This window comes from Marmota monax, unplaced genomic scaffold, assembly GCF_021218885.2.
Source record: "Marmota monax isolate L192 unplaced genomic scaffold, Marmota_monax_Labrador192_F-V1.1 WCK01_AAM20220418_F8-fsc00100, whole genome shotgun sequence".
In the NCBI taxonomy this organism is placed as follows: domain Eukaryota; kingdom Metazoa; phylum Chordata; class Mammalia; order Rodentia; family Sciuridae; genus Marmota; species Marmota monax.
This window is the reverse complement of record NW_026693872.1, coordinates 2612271-2627440: the sequence shown is the minus strand read 5'-3', so window position 1 is coordinate 2627440 and position 15170 is coordinate 2612271. Positions and strand designations below refer to the sequence as shown.

At 41.7% G+C, this 15170-nt stretch overlaps 1 long non-coding RNA gene across 9 annotated transcripts in view; it reads right to left on the bottom strand.

The window, feature by feature from the left end:
* Positions 1 to 14680, bottom strand: part of LOC131424876 (uncharacterized) — an 84304-nt gene extending 69624 nt beyond the window's left edge. For 5 of the 9 annotated variants that reach the window (XR_009228474.1, XR_009228477.1, XR_009228479.1 and 2 more), the window contains exons 1-2: positions 14356 to 14680; positions 356 to 502 (exon numbers count right to left, since the gene is read on the bottom strand). This is a non-coding gene — a long non-coding RNA (uncharacterized LOC131424876). The remainder of the gene's footprint in view (positions 1 to 355; positions 503 to 14355) is intronic. The other 4 variants (XR_009228478.1, XR_009228475.1, XR_009228476.1 and 1 more) reach the window with 4 other exon arrangements.
* Positions 14681 to 15170: the final 490 nt, after the last annotated feature.

The window sequence follows — 15170 nt, the reverse complement described above, 5'->3', positions numbered from 1 at the left end:
ATTTGTAAAAGGCTGAAGCCAGAGAAGCCCTAGAGTGATCTAATCAATCTACTCTCATATAAGAAGAAGAAAGTGAGGAAGAGGTCCTGCAGGTACCGGAAAAGCTGGGATCACACAGGTCTCTTCCCAAACCTCTTCCTACAGTACCAAAGCACCTGCACTTGCTAGTGACAGGACCTACCCAAGTGGGAATCAAATGAGATGAAGAACAAGGTAGTGTTTTTGTCCCCTGTCATCTGTAATTAGCAATCTTTCTCCCACAAACCTGTTAAGTGGTCAAAAATCCCATCATTAATGATGTCTTCAAGGACATGGTAAACTGTGAATATTTTATGAAGACAAGGCATACAAATACCTGAGAACACACTAGCAGGTGTAGTCAGTCATCAGAATAACTAATGATAAATATCGCTGGTTAAGAACAGAATCCTCTGTACATAGGACATGGGATAGGTAAGCTTCGGCAACAGGTGGCAGGAAAGACTGAAGCTTGACAAGTTGCCTGTAAAGAAAGAAAAGTTCTACTGTAGGCTCTACAGGTATGGAGCTTATCCAAACCCCAATGAGATAAAGGAGGAAACGCCAACCCAGAGAAGTAATGGGCTTGCTGAAGCCTCCCTGAGTTGGTGATACTGGGCTCAGATCTCAAAGCTCTTCTATAGCAGCCAGACTTTGGAAGGCAAGCTTCAGCAGACATTTTCAAATGGCGACACCAAAACATGTCTTATGTGTTAAAAAGAGATCATGTGCCACATTGCAGATTTTAAGGTGAAAGTCAAAACCTTGACTCTTAGTAAAGTTCTTCAGCTTCCAGACTAGACCAGGTCACACTCTACCAAGCTCATTCCATTCAGCCTCTTTATATTTCCCATCACTTCATCTGCTTCTCTGCTCTGCTGAATTCAATTATTCTTCCATATGTTCACTCAACAAATAGTCACTGAAGACCTACTGTGTGTATCACTAGGAAGACAGTGATGACACCCTGCAGTCCCAGAGCTGAGCATCTAGAGGGGTTGGTGCAAGCTACCACACTTCACTGAAAGAAATGTATGATAAAACATTGCCTCAATCTAGAGTCTTTGCTTACCAAAGTCACTAGCATCTTTGCACAAATAGCTAACTAAATCATGGAGGGTGGTGAAACTCTCTGGGACAAATTTCCAACATAAGTTACTTAACTTCCCTGAGCTCTTGATTTGTTTCCTTTGGGTTACAGCAATAATTATAGTGTCTACGAAACTTCTCCAAGAATTAGATACGGCAATATATGTCAAGCCCTGAGAACAAAGCCTGGCATGGCAAGTACTCAATAAAAAGTCACTGTCATTACAGGCAAACTGAGACCAAGGAGGAATACAACTCATATAATGTCATTCACCTTGTTAGAAGCAAATCCAGGGTTAGAACCTGGATGTCCTAACACCAGACCAGTGTTCATTTCATTACATCTGCTGCCTTCCCACCAGGGAATCTGTAATGTGAATTTGGCCTTTTCCTATGGAATGACTAACAAAGTAGAAGATTTGAGATTGTATTTTCATGCAAGCTTTTTCATTTGGGTCACTAGAAAGGTTATATTTCTTCAATTCCAGTAACTCCATTGCTACCAACTAATAATCTGCCTTGCTCAGGAAACTGAAGGCTCTAGGCATCTCCTATGGCCAGTGTTCAGGGTCAAGCCTTTTCTCCTATTCTTATCTCACTGAATCATCGCACACTGCAGCCCAACTCTTCATGATTACTTCCCCATCTCACCTTTCTTTACTTAGATTGAACACTGTTTTCACAATCTAATCAGAGTTTGCAAACTGGTATCAATTCTAAGTCCCTTATGTGAAGGTCTGGGGCCCTACAATGCGTCACAGACCCACCCAATTCACTGTCAGCATGGTGGAAACTAATACTAGAACTTGGTCTCACACCAAAGGCATATTTAACAGCCCACTGAAAACTCACAGCCTACGTCCTAACCACTTACTGATTCCATTGAGTTACACAGAGTTTGAGAATCTAAAGTGGGTGCAACTTTAGAAATGAATCGATCTGATCTTTCTTTGTGTAGGGGTACCAGAGTCTTAGACTGGAAACCATAATAAAGAGTGACATAGAATAGGAGTTCAAATTTTGGACTCTATAGTCAAACTTCTTGGGATCAAACCTGGATTCTCCCAAATCTCCTCCGCCAGGTTGCTTCATATCTCAGATTCCTCTTCTGCAAAAGGGGTTAAGGTCCTTGCCTTATGGGATTGTTATGAGAATTGAATGCCTTATAAAATGCTTTAAACATGCCAGGCACATGACAAGTACTATGTTTGTAAAGTTAATAAACTAAGATGACAGGAGCTGAATCTCAGTTATATACCACCCAACTCCCCACCCTACCCTGGGCATTTGCAGCGTAGATTATAGTCTCCCTTTCTTTCCCAACCCTGGTGAAAGCCCTCCTTGCTGAGAGAGTTAAGCCTGGAAATACCACTCTGTACTGCACTCTGATGTCCAAGCAGCCCTCTGGCAGTGCCAGTGAAGAACATGATTACTGGCTGAATCAAGAATCTCAGCAGCTTTCATTTTGGTTTTGACCACCATCTTTGCAGGAGTATCCTAAAGATCTTGGAAACAGAGTTCATCACAGAGCCTCTGAGATTCTGTCAGACATCTCTGCACTGAACAGTTGCTAGCCACTCTACCTCTCACCCTCCCTCCCAGCCTTTCTGATCCACCTTGGGTGTGATCTCCTGAGGGTGGCTGGTGACTCAGAGCATCCTCTCTTTGGTTCCACCCAGATATTCTCCTTCAGACTCTGATTCCATTAAAAGAACTCTATGATTCATTTGGTTCCGCTTTCTTGGTGTTTTGGGAGTGGGGAGACAAGAATGAATAAGAAAAGGTATAAATTGAATGGGGACAAAAGGATTTAATTCAGAGGGTGCACCGTACCCTGAAAATGAGGAAAGAGTGTTATTCACCTCATGACATGAGTCTTGAGTGACAGGAAAGCTCTCTAGACACCTGTGGAGCCTCATCAGAGTGGAAACTTTATTCTCTGCTTGCTATGCCCTTGGCACTAAAGCGGGGAATGGAAGGACAAGTGCTACTTGATTCTCCCTCCCTTCTGTGCCCCCAGCTTTGGCCCTCATCACCTATTACCCAGGTAATACTCCAGGCTCTGAGCCCGCCCCCTCACCTTCCATGTTCCTGGAAACCCGTCCAGTACTGGCAGCTGAATGACCATTCCAAAAGCCAGCTTTTGATTATGTCACTGTCTGGTTCAAACATTCCCTGTCCCACTGTACCTTCCAGGACAAAGTCAACCTCTTCACTAGTCCTCAAGTCCCCCTAGGCTTAATTCTCATGATTAAGCAAAATTACACTGTGTTTTCCCACTCCAATCTATCCTTCTTTATCTTCCAATAAGAATATCTCACCTCCAAAACTCCATAGAAAGCATGGGCTCTAGAAACCAGGTGCTCTGGTTGGTGTTAGGAAAGTTATTTGACCTCTCAGAGATTCACCTTTCTTCTTCTACAAAAATGATGCTATCTTAGAGGTAGGATTTCCTTGAAGATTATATATTAAGGAATAGCACACTATCTTGAACATTTTAGGAGCCAAATAAAAGTGAGTTTTAATCTAACCATCAAAATAATAATGATGTTGACAACACTTCTATCTCTGTCATCCCTTCCACAAAGCCTTCTCTGACCTCCCATCAGCCCTGTTTCTTCTTCTTCTGAAATCTCCTTGTATTTGTGGCCATCCCCATATTCTACATGGTTTTACAGTGACTTGCCCACTTATCTTTCTCCTTAGAAGTAAGAACTATGACTGACCCCCCTCTGAACCCTTTGCCTCATCTAAAAATAATGAGTAGTAGCTTCTCAGGAATGTTGTATTTTGTTTGAAGTTTCCTCTGGATCCCACAGGTAGGGCCAGAGAATTCAAGTGCTATGGAGGACTGGGGCCCATCTCCAGAAATGAGATAGAGCTGCTCACTGTGGAACCTCTCTGCCGACATGGACCCAAACTCAACTTGAGCCAGCAGAGGGACAAATTGGTCAGCTTTGTGAACTTTGGCATTGTGCCCCATCACCCTACTTCCCCAAACTGGACTAGTTATGTTCTTGTTCACCAGGAAGAGCAAAGACAAGAGAGTCTAAGAGAGAAAGTACATGTATCATTGAGAATCTTCTTGGGAGATGGGAGAAGGGAGGAGGGGGAAAGAAGACTAGAGAAGGAAAAATGGGAGTGGAAGGGGAAAGATCTGTAGCTTATGCTCTTCAGGGTTTAAAGGGAGAACATTGCCTGAGACATGATGTCGATTAGGGGACTTTTCCCACTGGTTTCACAGAGCTCCATAGTTGGTGAGCATGAATTCATAAAGTCCTAGCTTTCTGATTCATCTGATCCAAAACCTTGGTCAACAGGCGCACAGTTGTCTCTGCCCCAAGATGACCTCATTTGAAATTCCCCATGTTACCATCTGGGCCAAAGCTAACGCCTGGCCACAGAACTCAGCTGCTCTGGGGTGTAGGTCACAGAAGCCCTCCTCTCTGAAGACAGGCTGGGCCTGCCCCATACCTCCCAGGGGTCTAGATCTGAAAAGAGCCCCAGGGGTCATTTAGTCTATTCTAACCCTGGCCTAGAGAGAAGAGGTCACACCACCAGGCAGTGAAGGAGCCAGGCCTGCAAGGCAGCACTTTGGCTCTGAGTCCCCTGCACTTTCCACTACCCCAAGATGCCCACTGGTTGTTCAATCCAAGGACATAACCCATGGAGAAATAAAGTTGTGAAATGCTTCCACTTGAAGCCCAGGCCTGGCTAAAGGCCCGGATGCGTCTCTCCCAACCCTCCTAACCTAGTCTTAGCTCAGCCACTTCCATCCTACTGGCTTGTGTTAACCCTTCTTGTCCACTCGTCCAAGGCAGCTTTCCACTGAGCAGCCCTTACAACAACTGTGCTGGATGCCTCCTCTGGCAGGACCTTTCCATTGAGCAATCGCCTTGTGCAAACTGACTCTTTCTTGCCCTTCACAATTACTCTGCAAAACAGTAACCCAGCTGTTTATTTTGATTTCAAGCTCAAGGTTGAAGAGCTAGCTTTGTATTTTTTTCCCCTTCCCTGGAGGAAGTCACTAGCAACCGCAGGGATTTCTGACTGTTGACTCTCAACTACTAGCCTGATATACCCCTGTCTTCTTCTAGTTCAGTCTGTGCCAGGTGACACGTACTGGGAAGGAAAGAGCTATCCCTCCAGAAGGTAGATGCTCCCCAAACTGAGACTTGGCATTCACTCTACCTTCCCTCCTAACACCCATCCCCAAGGTCTCCAACCAAGGCCACCATCACATCTGCCAGTCTGCACCATCATCTCCCATGTTTGTTCTGCAGTTTTATAATTCATAAAGTATTTTAACCTCCCTTGTTGAATGTGATGTCTAAGACCTCCCTGAAGGCTAGGCAGGACAGATGTGCACATTAGATCGGCGAATTATTATATGTATTTATGCTTATATCTAGAACTGACTTGACCAAGATTACACAGCCAGAAAGCAGTATACTCTACCTCCTGACTCCAAGCTCAGTGCTCCTCTTTTTTCTACTGGCTATTTCTTTTATTATCACCTGCCATCCAGCTAATAGGAGCTTTCTAGAACACTATTCTTCTCAAAGTACTCTCCTATTCAGGTATCTTCAACATCTCCCAAATTCCCACAGGATAAAATTCCAATGATTCAGCTGTCCTCCATAGTGTGACTTCAAAGTGCCTCCCTGACCATTTCCACTCTTTTCAGCCTGGTAGGGTCTTACACATTTTTTAAACATCTGGACCTTTATCCTGTTGTTGTTCTCTGCCTCAACACAGGTTTATCCTCAATATGCTGCTTTATTAAAAACTACATTCTGTTAGAACACCCCTGGGTACCCCCAGATCACAGTTAACTCTCTGTTCCAAAATCCCACAGCTTGTATCAACCATATTGCTGCCCTGTCTGGACCAAGAGAGCAAACATTCATCAGATAGGATAAAGTCTGCCTTTACTGGCCAGCTCCCATCAGCCCAAGCCTAGACTTTGCTACTAGAAAGAGGTTGGTTGCATGTACCTTCTGATGCTGGTGATCTATCAAATATCAGGTTCAATAAGAGTTTGATATAGAACTTCCCTTCTCAGGATTAGATCACTAAAGAAGAAAAAATGTTGAATCAAAAGCCTAAAAATTGTGTTCCATCATTAAAATATTAAATATACTGTCTTTATCAAGTTCAGAGTGAAAAAGCCTCATTTTCATCTCTGATTCCTCAAGACTCATCCCAAGTACTATGGGTCACCAACGGTGACCTTAGCCATTTTGCTTGGGAATCTTAGTCTTCTTGATTAGAAAATGTTGATGTGTCCCTGCTTACCCCAGCTCACTGGATAATAGGTATGAAAGTGCTTTGTAAGTACAAAATGCTAGTTCTATATGAGAGATGATTAATTTCCAAAGCTAAGGCCACCCCTCTGCCACCACTGACTACTTTGCCCCTTCATTTCTTATTAAAATGCAAGAGATCATTACGATCTGTAGAGAGCAAATGCTTTTTTTTTTTTTTTTTTTTTTTTGTACCTATGCTGTTGACGGATGGCCTTCTGATGCTGGAAATGTCCCATGATCCTTGGACTATAATTAGGATTGGTTAAACTGGCAGAGAGAGGCTAAAAACAGCCAGCACAGCCATCACTAACCTTTTGGTTTCTCATTTCAGGAACCAGTTTCAAGATAAAACCTTTTCCCTTTAAAGAGAGTACATTTGTGCAGCTCTTCATGATAAACTTTCAGGAAAGGGAATTTCACATTGCAAGATTGGGCAGTTTGTCTTTCCTGAGTTTGCTCAGCCCCAGCGCTTAGTCCTGGAACATTTGTTCCAGACTGGAATTTGAGCCTTGAAGTTTAGCCAAGTTGGGTGGACTTCCTGGTGCCTCCACTGCTGGCCTGAGGCTCAATGCCCTGCCCTGGGACAAATGTCTATGACTTCAAATGGGGTAGAGTCTTAGAGAACAGCAAGAGGGTTGGGAGGGAGGGAGAAGTCTGCAGATGAGGGATACCCAGGATCTTGCTCCTGAGTCCATACCATTGAGAATTTACATACCCATATTGGTTTTGTTTATTTATTATTTTTAATTGAAAAATTAAATTTGTATATATTATGACTTGTGATATTATGATGTACGTATACATTGTGGCATGATGGAATTAAGCTAATTAACATACACATTGCCTAATCATTTTATTCATGACAAAAACAGTAAAAAACGACTCTCATAGCAATTATCAAGAATAGGATATATCATTATTAACTATCAGCACCGTGATGTGCAATGGGATTCTTGAATTGATTTCTCCCAAATGAAATTCTGTATCCTTTGACTAAAGTTTCTCCAACACCCTACAGCCTCTGGAAATGACCATTCTACCCTGCTTCCATGAGTTCATCTCTTAGACATTCCACACATAAGTGCCACATTTTCACTTGAAGTACCCTTGGGTGGCAGATTTCCCATGGCCTGGCAGGCCGCAGTGAATCATCCACCTAACCTGTCCCCTCCCCTAACACATTTGCAACCTTGCTTCATTTGCTACCCTCACCTCCTCTAAAGCAGCCAAGATATTTTAAAACCTTTGTTTTGATCTTCTTTGCATATCAGTTACACTATTTCTGAGTGTGTTTATTTTTATTTTTTTTTCCGGTGGTGAGCACATTGCTTTCAACCCTCTGCTCACACGTTTCCACTTCCTCTCCCTTTCCTGCATGCTTCTGTGGCCCCCAGGCGTGTGGCTCAGAGCAGGCTGGATGGTTCTCATGGGTCAGTGGCCTTTGATGGAGCCAGGTGAGGCAGGCTCCCTCACCATTAGTATTCCATCACTCCTGACATCTGCAGAGGCAAGATGGAATTTCAGTTATGCTTCCTTTGCCCCATCTGCCAAGGAAATATCTCTGATTCCCAGTCTAAGTCAGGGAGTGTGGGGGGTGGGGGGGAACGTGTGGATTTTGCTGATACTGACCTTGCAAAAACCATCACCCTCTTGGGGTTAGATTTAACTTTTCCAAAGCTCTTACAACTCTATCTTTTCAGGACACTAACCAACTTAAGAATGCTTTCTATCAGTTAGCAAACTAATTTATATATTAAGGATAAGCTTAAGACCAGGATCTGGGATCAACATGTTGGAGATACAAGGATGATTAATATACACTGCTTTCAAGAATCAATGATTGAGATTTGTGGGATGATTTATACTTTTATGATAGGAACCTGTGAAATGTGTGTGATAGGATTTGTGAAGAGTCCAAGCTAAGCCCTGCTGGTGAGTCAGAACCTACATCTAAATCCAAACGTTTCCCAATGTTTTTCATATCATGTTATACGTAAAGAGTAATGTTGTTTGTACAGCATACTGGCCAAATGACAAGGCTGCTCTTGCCTGGTGGCAAACCTACCCACTATTTTTGGCTGTACCAAGCACTTCTTGGCCATTCCAAGGATTAAGACGACTTAGATAGCTTTGGTTTAAAAGATTAGGACAAGTCCTCATCTAACCAGCAGCAGTGTTCTAGAGAGGGAAGAACAGATAAGAAGCTGGATGTCAAAGTCAGATCATGGGATTGATGTAGAGACTCCACCATTTTCCAACTGTGTGTTGGGAGCCACCAAAGCATCGCTTTTTCTGTCTTTGAAATGGAAATAAAACTATTCTTAACCTCCATAGGATTCAATAGAGTAATGCACCTCAGCACACTCAGAACTCAATAAATGTTAGCTATTCTATGGCTAATATTAGACAGGAAATTAAAGGTTATCTGGTCCAATCTGTTAATTTGAAGGAAAAGGAAACTTTGACTTGATCAGTGTCATCCAGCTATTTAATAGCTGAGCTGAGATCAGAATCCAAGTCCTTTGATTTCAATGCTATGCTCATTCTATGTTAAAAGCATTTAAATTCCAAGTATTTAGGGTGATTCTCCATCCCTGAATATATTTTGAAGATAAAGTTATTGCTATTTGTTTTAAATTAGTTTACAATGACCTGGCCTTAAAATACTGGCTTAAATGAGATGACAGCTCTATTTACCTCATACTTCAGCCTCCTAGGCTTCAGAAGGCAAGACATTGGGAACAATGGCTGCACATCTGGCATCCCAGATGCCAGAGGCACCAGCTCACCCATTCAGAAGCTCCCTTTCATATAGAAGCACACTGAATCTCTGGTTCACTCAGAGCCACACATCATATGCAATACGAAAGTGAATTTGGATCTCAGATTTGATGTTGCTGCTCCTTCCAAAGAGCTCAAAAAAGAGACAGGATTTATTGTTAACCTACACTGAATACCCAAACCATAAGCATGCTGATGCACCTGCAGTTAATCACTCATTTAAACGTGCTTTCTTCCTTTTCTTTTTTTCTCCCTCCAGCCACAAAGGATTGAAGCAACTTATAGAAAATGCAATAAAGAATAGTGAAGAGTACATAAAAATGAACACCAATCCAATATTTTAAAAATAGACCATAGGATATACAGGCTTATGCTGACCAATGTGGTAGCCTCCAGGTGGGAGTCTACTTAAATTTAAATTAAATTAAATGGATTATGGAATTAAAATTCAGCCACATTTCAAGTTCTTAGTGGCCACATGTGACTAGTGGTTACTTATTGAACATTGCAAATACAGGACATCATCATGCTTGTAGAAAGTCCTATCAGGCCATGCTGTCTAGACAGACAATTAGGCCATACGATCTTACACGTTTACAATAAATCAGTAAAAAAAATTGGCTCTGAGCTTCATGTTGGCAAAGCCAAAGATAAAAATAAAAATCAGTGTGTCATTATCAATTCCTCAAGGGAAGCAAAGCTTTCCTGGCACTTAAACCTAAAAGAATTCCCCATATAGGGCTTGATAGAGAAGGTCATTCAGTGACACAGCAAAGAATGTCTTCAGAAATGTAGCAACGATTTCAACGATTTTTGTATTGACTTACTATGAAAGTTAAGGGTATTATCACTAAAATTCAACTTACTGAAACCACTTCTCTGGTGAGAGAGTGGGAAACTTACTTATAGCAAGGGATACTACTAAAATTGATCAAGTGAACTTGCTCTAAGGGAATAATGTTTGTAATGAGGCCTGAATGACAAGAGGAAGCAGCCACTATGGAGCTGGAAAACCATTCAAACAGAAGAAAAAGATCCTCAGGTTGCAAATTATCTGACAAGTGTGAGACAGAGAAAGGGCGATGAACACTGTGGATGAGGCAGAGTAGAGGGAGATGATGCTGGATGGGTCATCAGGGCTAGATCATACAGGGCTTTAATACTTCATGGTTAGAGGATCCAGTACAGAAGTGACACAATTTCTGGGTTTATAAAAATCAGTCTGGCTGCTCTGTGAAAAGCTGACTATGGGGGTGGGGATAGCAAAAGTGGAGACAGGAAGAACATGATGCTGTAGATTGGGATAAGATAGTGACCATTGGAGATGGTCCATAAGTCTAAATTGACAGGTATTTAAGACACAAAGTCAATTTGTCTTGAAAAATGATTAAACACAAGATTTGAGGGAAATCAAGAAAATTAGAACAACTCTTAGTTATTTGCCTTACACAAACAGTTAGGAGGCTGGATACCACGTACTGTGATAGAGAAAACTCAGGGAGGAGGAACTGAAATTGAGGAAGGAGTATGTCAATAGTTGGACTGGGTCATGGTTTGTTTGAAATGCCTTTTACAATTACAAGTAGAGTTATCAAGTCTGGCACTCTAGGGGGATATCAGCTAAAGATAGAGATTTGGAGTTATCTGTAGATGGATGGACAGCACTTTAAAACCACAGGACTCAGTGGGTTCATCTGGTAGAGTACAGACTGGAGAGGAGACCCGAGGAGCATTCCAAAAGTCAAGGTGGAGGAAGAAGAGCTGAACAGAAGACCAAAAATTAAGAGCAAACCAGGTTAAGCATGGAATCACAGAAGCCTGGAGAAGAAAGTGTTTAAAGAAGTATGAAAAATCAACCACATTAAATTATGTTGAGTCATCTGGTCAGTCGAGTACATTCTGACTGTTTAAGTGGAGTGAGAATTGGAGTGAGAATGGGAACTGAAGAAGAAAGAACAGGAATTGTAGGTTTTAATTTATTTTTGTACTGGGGATTGAACTCAGGGATACTCAACCACTGAGCCACATCCCCAGTCCTATTTTGTATTTTACTTAGAGACAGGGTCTCACTGAGTTGCTAAGCACCTTGCTTTTGCAAAGGCTGGCTTTGAACTCGCAATCCTCCTGCCTCAGCCTCCCAGGATCTTATTTTTAAAAGCTTTCTGTGAAGGCATCAAAAAAAAAAAAAAAAAAAAAAAAAAGACAGGGTGGTAGCTCCGGTGACATGTCAGATTGAGGAAAAGTTGCTATTTTTTTAATGGTTGTTATCAAGGCATTTTTGAATGCTAACGGGACAGATACAACAGAACAGAACAAGAGAAACTGTTGTTGCAGAAGAGAGATCCAGAAAAGTAGATAGGATCCAGAAGACAAACAGAAGGGCTGACCTTAGGAGCCTGAGACGCCCTGCGCTGTAGTAAGAGGGGCCAGTGTAAGTGCCTAAACAGATGTGCATGGATTAAGGAGTTGGTGGTGGGGAGATGAAATAATTCTTCTTTGATACTAAGAAAGAAATATCAGCATCCCGAGGAAGAAATAAAGTACAGCAGGTGGAAATTTAAGGAGGGAGCCAAAGATGTGAACAAACTGATTGAGAGACTGAGATAAGAATTTTCTAGAAGTGTTATAGGCTCCCCTGGTAGGGTCTATTAGAGGTTTGTGATTACAAATTCAAAGTAAGCTGATAAGCATGGTCTGCAAAGTTCTTAACATTCTGCTGCTTAGGTGTAAGCAAAGGAAGAGTGAGAGCCATCACATGTGGCCAGGACTGGGGTTTTGCCAGGTACTGTAAAGCGGAAAGCTGCAGGGGCGCTTTGAGTATTGGAGAGAGCGGTTATGGTAGAGGAGAGGGATCTAGGGTTCAATTGGAGGTTAAGCTGGCCAAACACACAACTTCACTGGGCTGCACACACATCCAAACTATCTACCCAGAACCATCAGTGTGCCAAGCATCTCCTTCTGTCCACAGGGGAGCTCATTACTGAGTCTGCCTGGTTCCTGCCACATCTAGAGACCCCCTTCAGGATTACATAGCCAATTAGAAACAGAGTATCAGGCACAAAGTAGGTGGATGAGTTGCTTCTGAGCACATACCCTCTGCATCCAAGTCTAACACATTACTTAGACCTAGGTGGCAGCGTGACTGGCAGGAAAGTTCCCCAGACATGCAGAGAGGAGGCCTGGGCTTTGGTCATTTTCTGTGGCATTTAGCAGGTGGGAAGGTTCTCTCACCCCATGAGCCTCTGTTCCCTTTCATCGAAACTTTGGCCGGCCTAAATTACAGCTTGTTACACAGATCTGATGTGATGGGGAATTTAAAACCATTTTCAAGTGTAAGGCATTATGGAAAAGTGAAAAATGACATTATTATTAAGACTGTAAGGTAAATGTAAATGTAAGGCATTTACCCATGTGAGATTTTGATTTCAAATGTCAGCAAATATAGGTCACTATGGCTTGTAACCAATTTGCCTTAAAATTAGAAAATGATGAAATGCTTACAATGACAGACGGTGCGTTTCAAAACAGAGGCAATGAGAAGCAACATTCTCTTGTTTGTGCAACATCCTCTGAACCTGAACCCGAGGCTCTCACAGGCCCAGTTGTCAGACCCACACAGCACAGGGTAGTCTCTAATCACCGCAATCCCAAGGGAGTAACTTTACTTTGGATGACCCCCTCATTGTCTCTGCAAAGTGGGACCAACTGTGCCACCTCCTACTCAATTTACAAGGATATCAAGAAAATTAGATTTTTTTAAAAAGAGAACAACAACTAAAAAGTATACTTGGTTACTCTGAAAAGAAGTATAAAAGTGAAGTGTCACTATTATTAAGCATAAGGCTATCCTCCCCACCCCTGTTATGTCTCAGGGCTATGGTGTGAGCTATGTGACAGGCTATTTTTAAATCCCCATCTCTGGAAACATATGGTCCTACACAGTGCCAAAGAGAGAAAAATGACCTGCTTCTGTTTGTTTGCTGGTTTGTTTTTATCTCACGGAACTTTGTCCATGTTCCTGATAAAGACGATCTTTTTTATTCTAAATTTTTAAGATGAATGTTGAAAATATTCTACATTGTCTGAAACAAACTATGTCAATACAGCTTGCTTTATCAAAGATGCTTTCCATCCTAAGGCAACAGTGCATTTGAGATCATCTCCTGTTTTCTCTGTGTCAATTAAGACATTTCAAAAATTGTAGGATGATTCCATTTTTTCATTATTCTTTCTTTGGTTCAGTGGTAATTTTATTGGTTTAGTGGCAACATTTTTAGATCATATATATATATATATATATATATATATATATATATATATATATTTTTTTTTTTTTTTAAACAAATACTGGACCATTTACTTCATGAGATAAAATAGGTTTCCTTGCTTTCCTGTTACCTAAAAAAAAGAAAAGTTGCCTTAGGATTTTCCTGGTTGTTCATAATCATTATGTCTTTTGTTTTATGTTTTATTAATATCAGCTGCTATTAACTGAAGCCTTTTCCTGTTCTAAATATATGGTACATCTTATACACATTTCCTATAGTCTGTCCTTTTTAACTGACATAACTTTGCTCCTCCCTTGGCTACTTGGCAAGACTGTTCTGAATCTGGTCAACCTTCCCACTCACTGGATTTCATTTTTGACATCAATTCCCTGGAAAGATATCCAACTGGTCGGCTGGGAAGGAAAAAATATGAAAACACTTATTTCACAGGTTTCACGGGACCTGACTTTTGTACAAGAGCAATATATTCCCCAGTTAAAATACATATCAACCCTTTCTTTTCACCAAAATGGGGAAGCACTTCCTGTAGTACTAGTGAGTGCCTTCATCAGACAGATTCAAGGAGAAGGCAGACGAGTACTGCTTCTGGGGACGTTAGAGCATAAATTCTTAAATTATCCACTTGTTTGACCAAGTGGTCTTTATGGTCCTGTCCAGCTCTGATAATCTCTGATTCTACAGATCACCCAGCAACTACCCATCCTTTCTGGTCAGTAGACAAATGGTGTGAGAATATTTTGAGTTTTCAAAATGTTTTCCAATGTCATATTAAGAAGCTCCTTACTTTTTTGACTTTAGTTGTCCATTGTAATGCAAGTCCCAAAGTTTAGTCACCAAGAAGAGGAGAAACAGTTAATGATATAACTTACCCCACAGTTAAAATCATCTACTTGTTTGTGATTCTCCATTTCCGTTGGTCTGGTCTAGAGCCTCATCATCCCCAGCCTGGATTTCTACAGAGCCCTCTTCACATCTCTCAACACCAGTCTCTCCTTTATCTATTAGTCCACCCTGATTGTCATTTCAACATCACCTACCATTGGCCTGAAAACTGTTCTGACGCTCCCTTGCCTGTAACTCTTTGAAATTTCAAATACATAGCTCCAGCCCAACTGGGAGCTCTAATTCCAAGTAGATTGGTCTACCCAAAGTCTACCTAGAAAATCCTGCACTGGTTGACTCGGTTGTGCCATACCAAAGAGACCTTCTCCACCCTCTCTGTCCACTTCATCACCTCCTCCAGGAGGCAACCCTACCCTCTCTATTCTGTTAATCATTTCAGCCTCTCTATTCTCAGAGTCTTCAGTCATCATCTCATAGTAAATATCTCACACTCTTGAGATTATATATATCCATCTTGTTTGAATGTGACTCGGTTTCCCAACTCTGGGTAGCAAATCCTGGAGGGTTCATCTCTTTTGAAACCTCTTAGCATGGTACTGAGCACATAAATGCAGTGGCACTCCTTTGCAGTCATGGAGGTTACAAAGTTCTACATTTCCTCCACCCAGTATTCCCAACAACTAGGCGACATCTATAAGGCAGATAATGAAGAGAATCTCTGGGTGAGAATCAGGTTTAAAGAGCATGTTATGGCTGCAAGTGCAACAGCTTTTCTAGTTCAATGCTCTCCTAACAATTATTAAATGAGTAAATAAAAGAACAGATCGCATAGTTCAAAGCT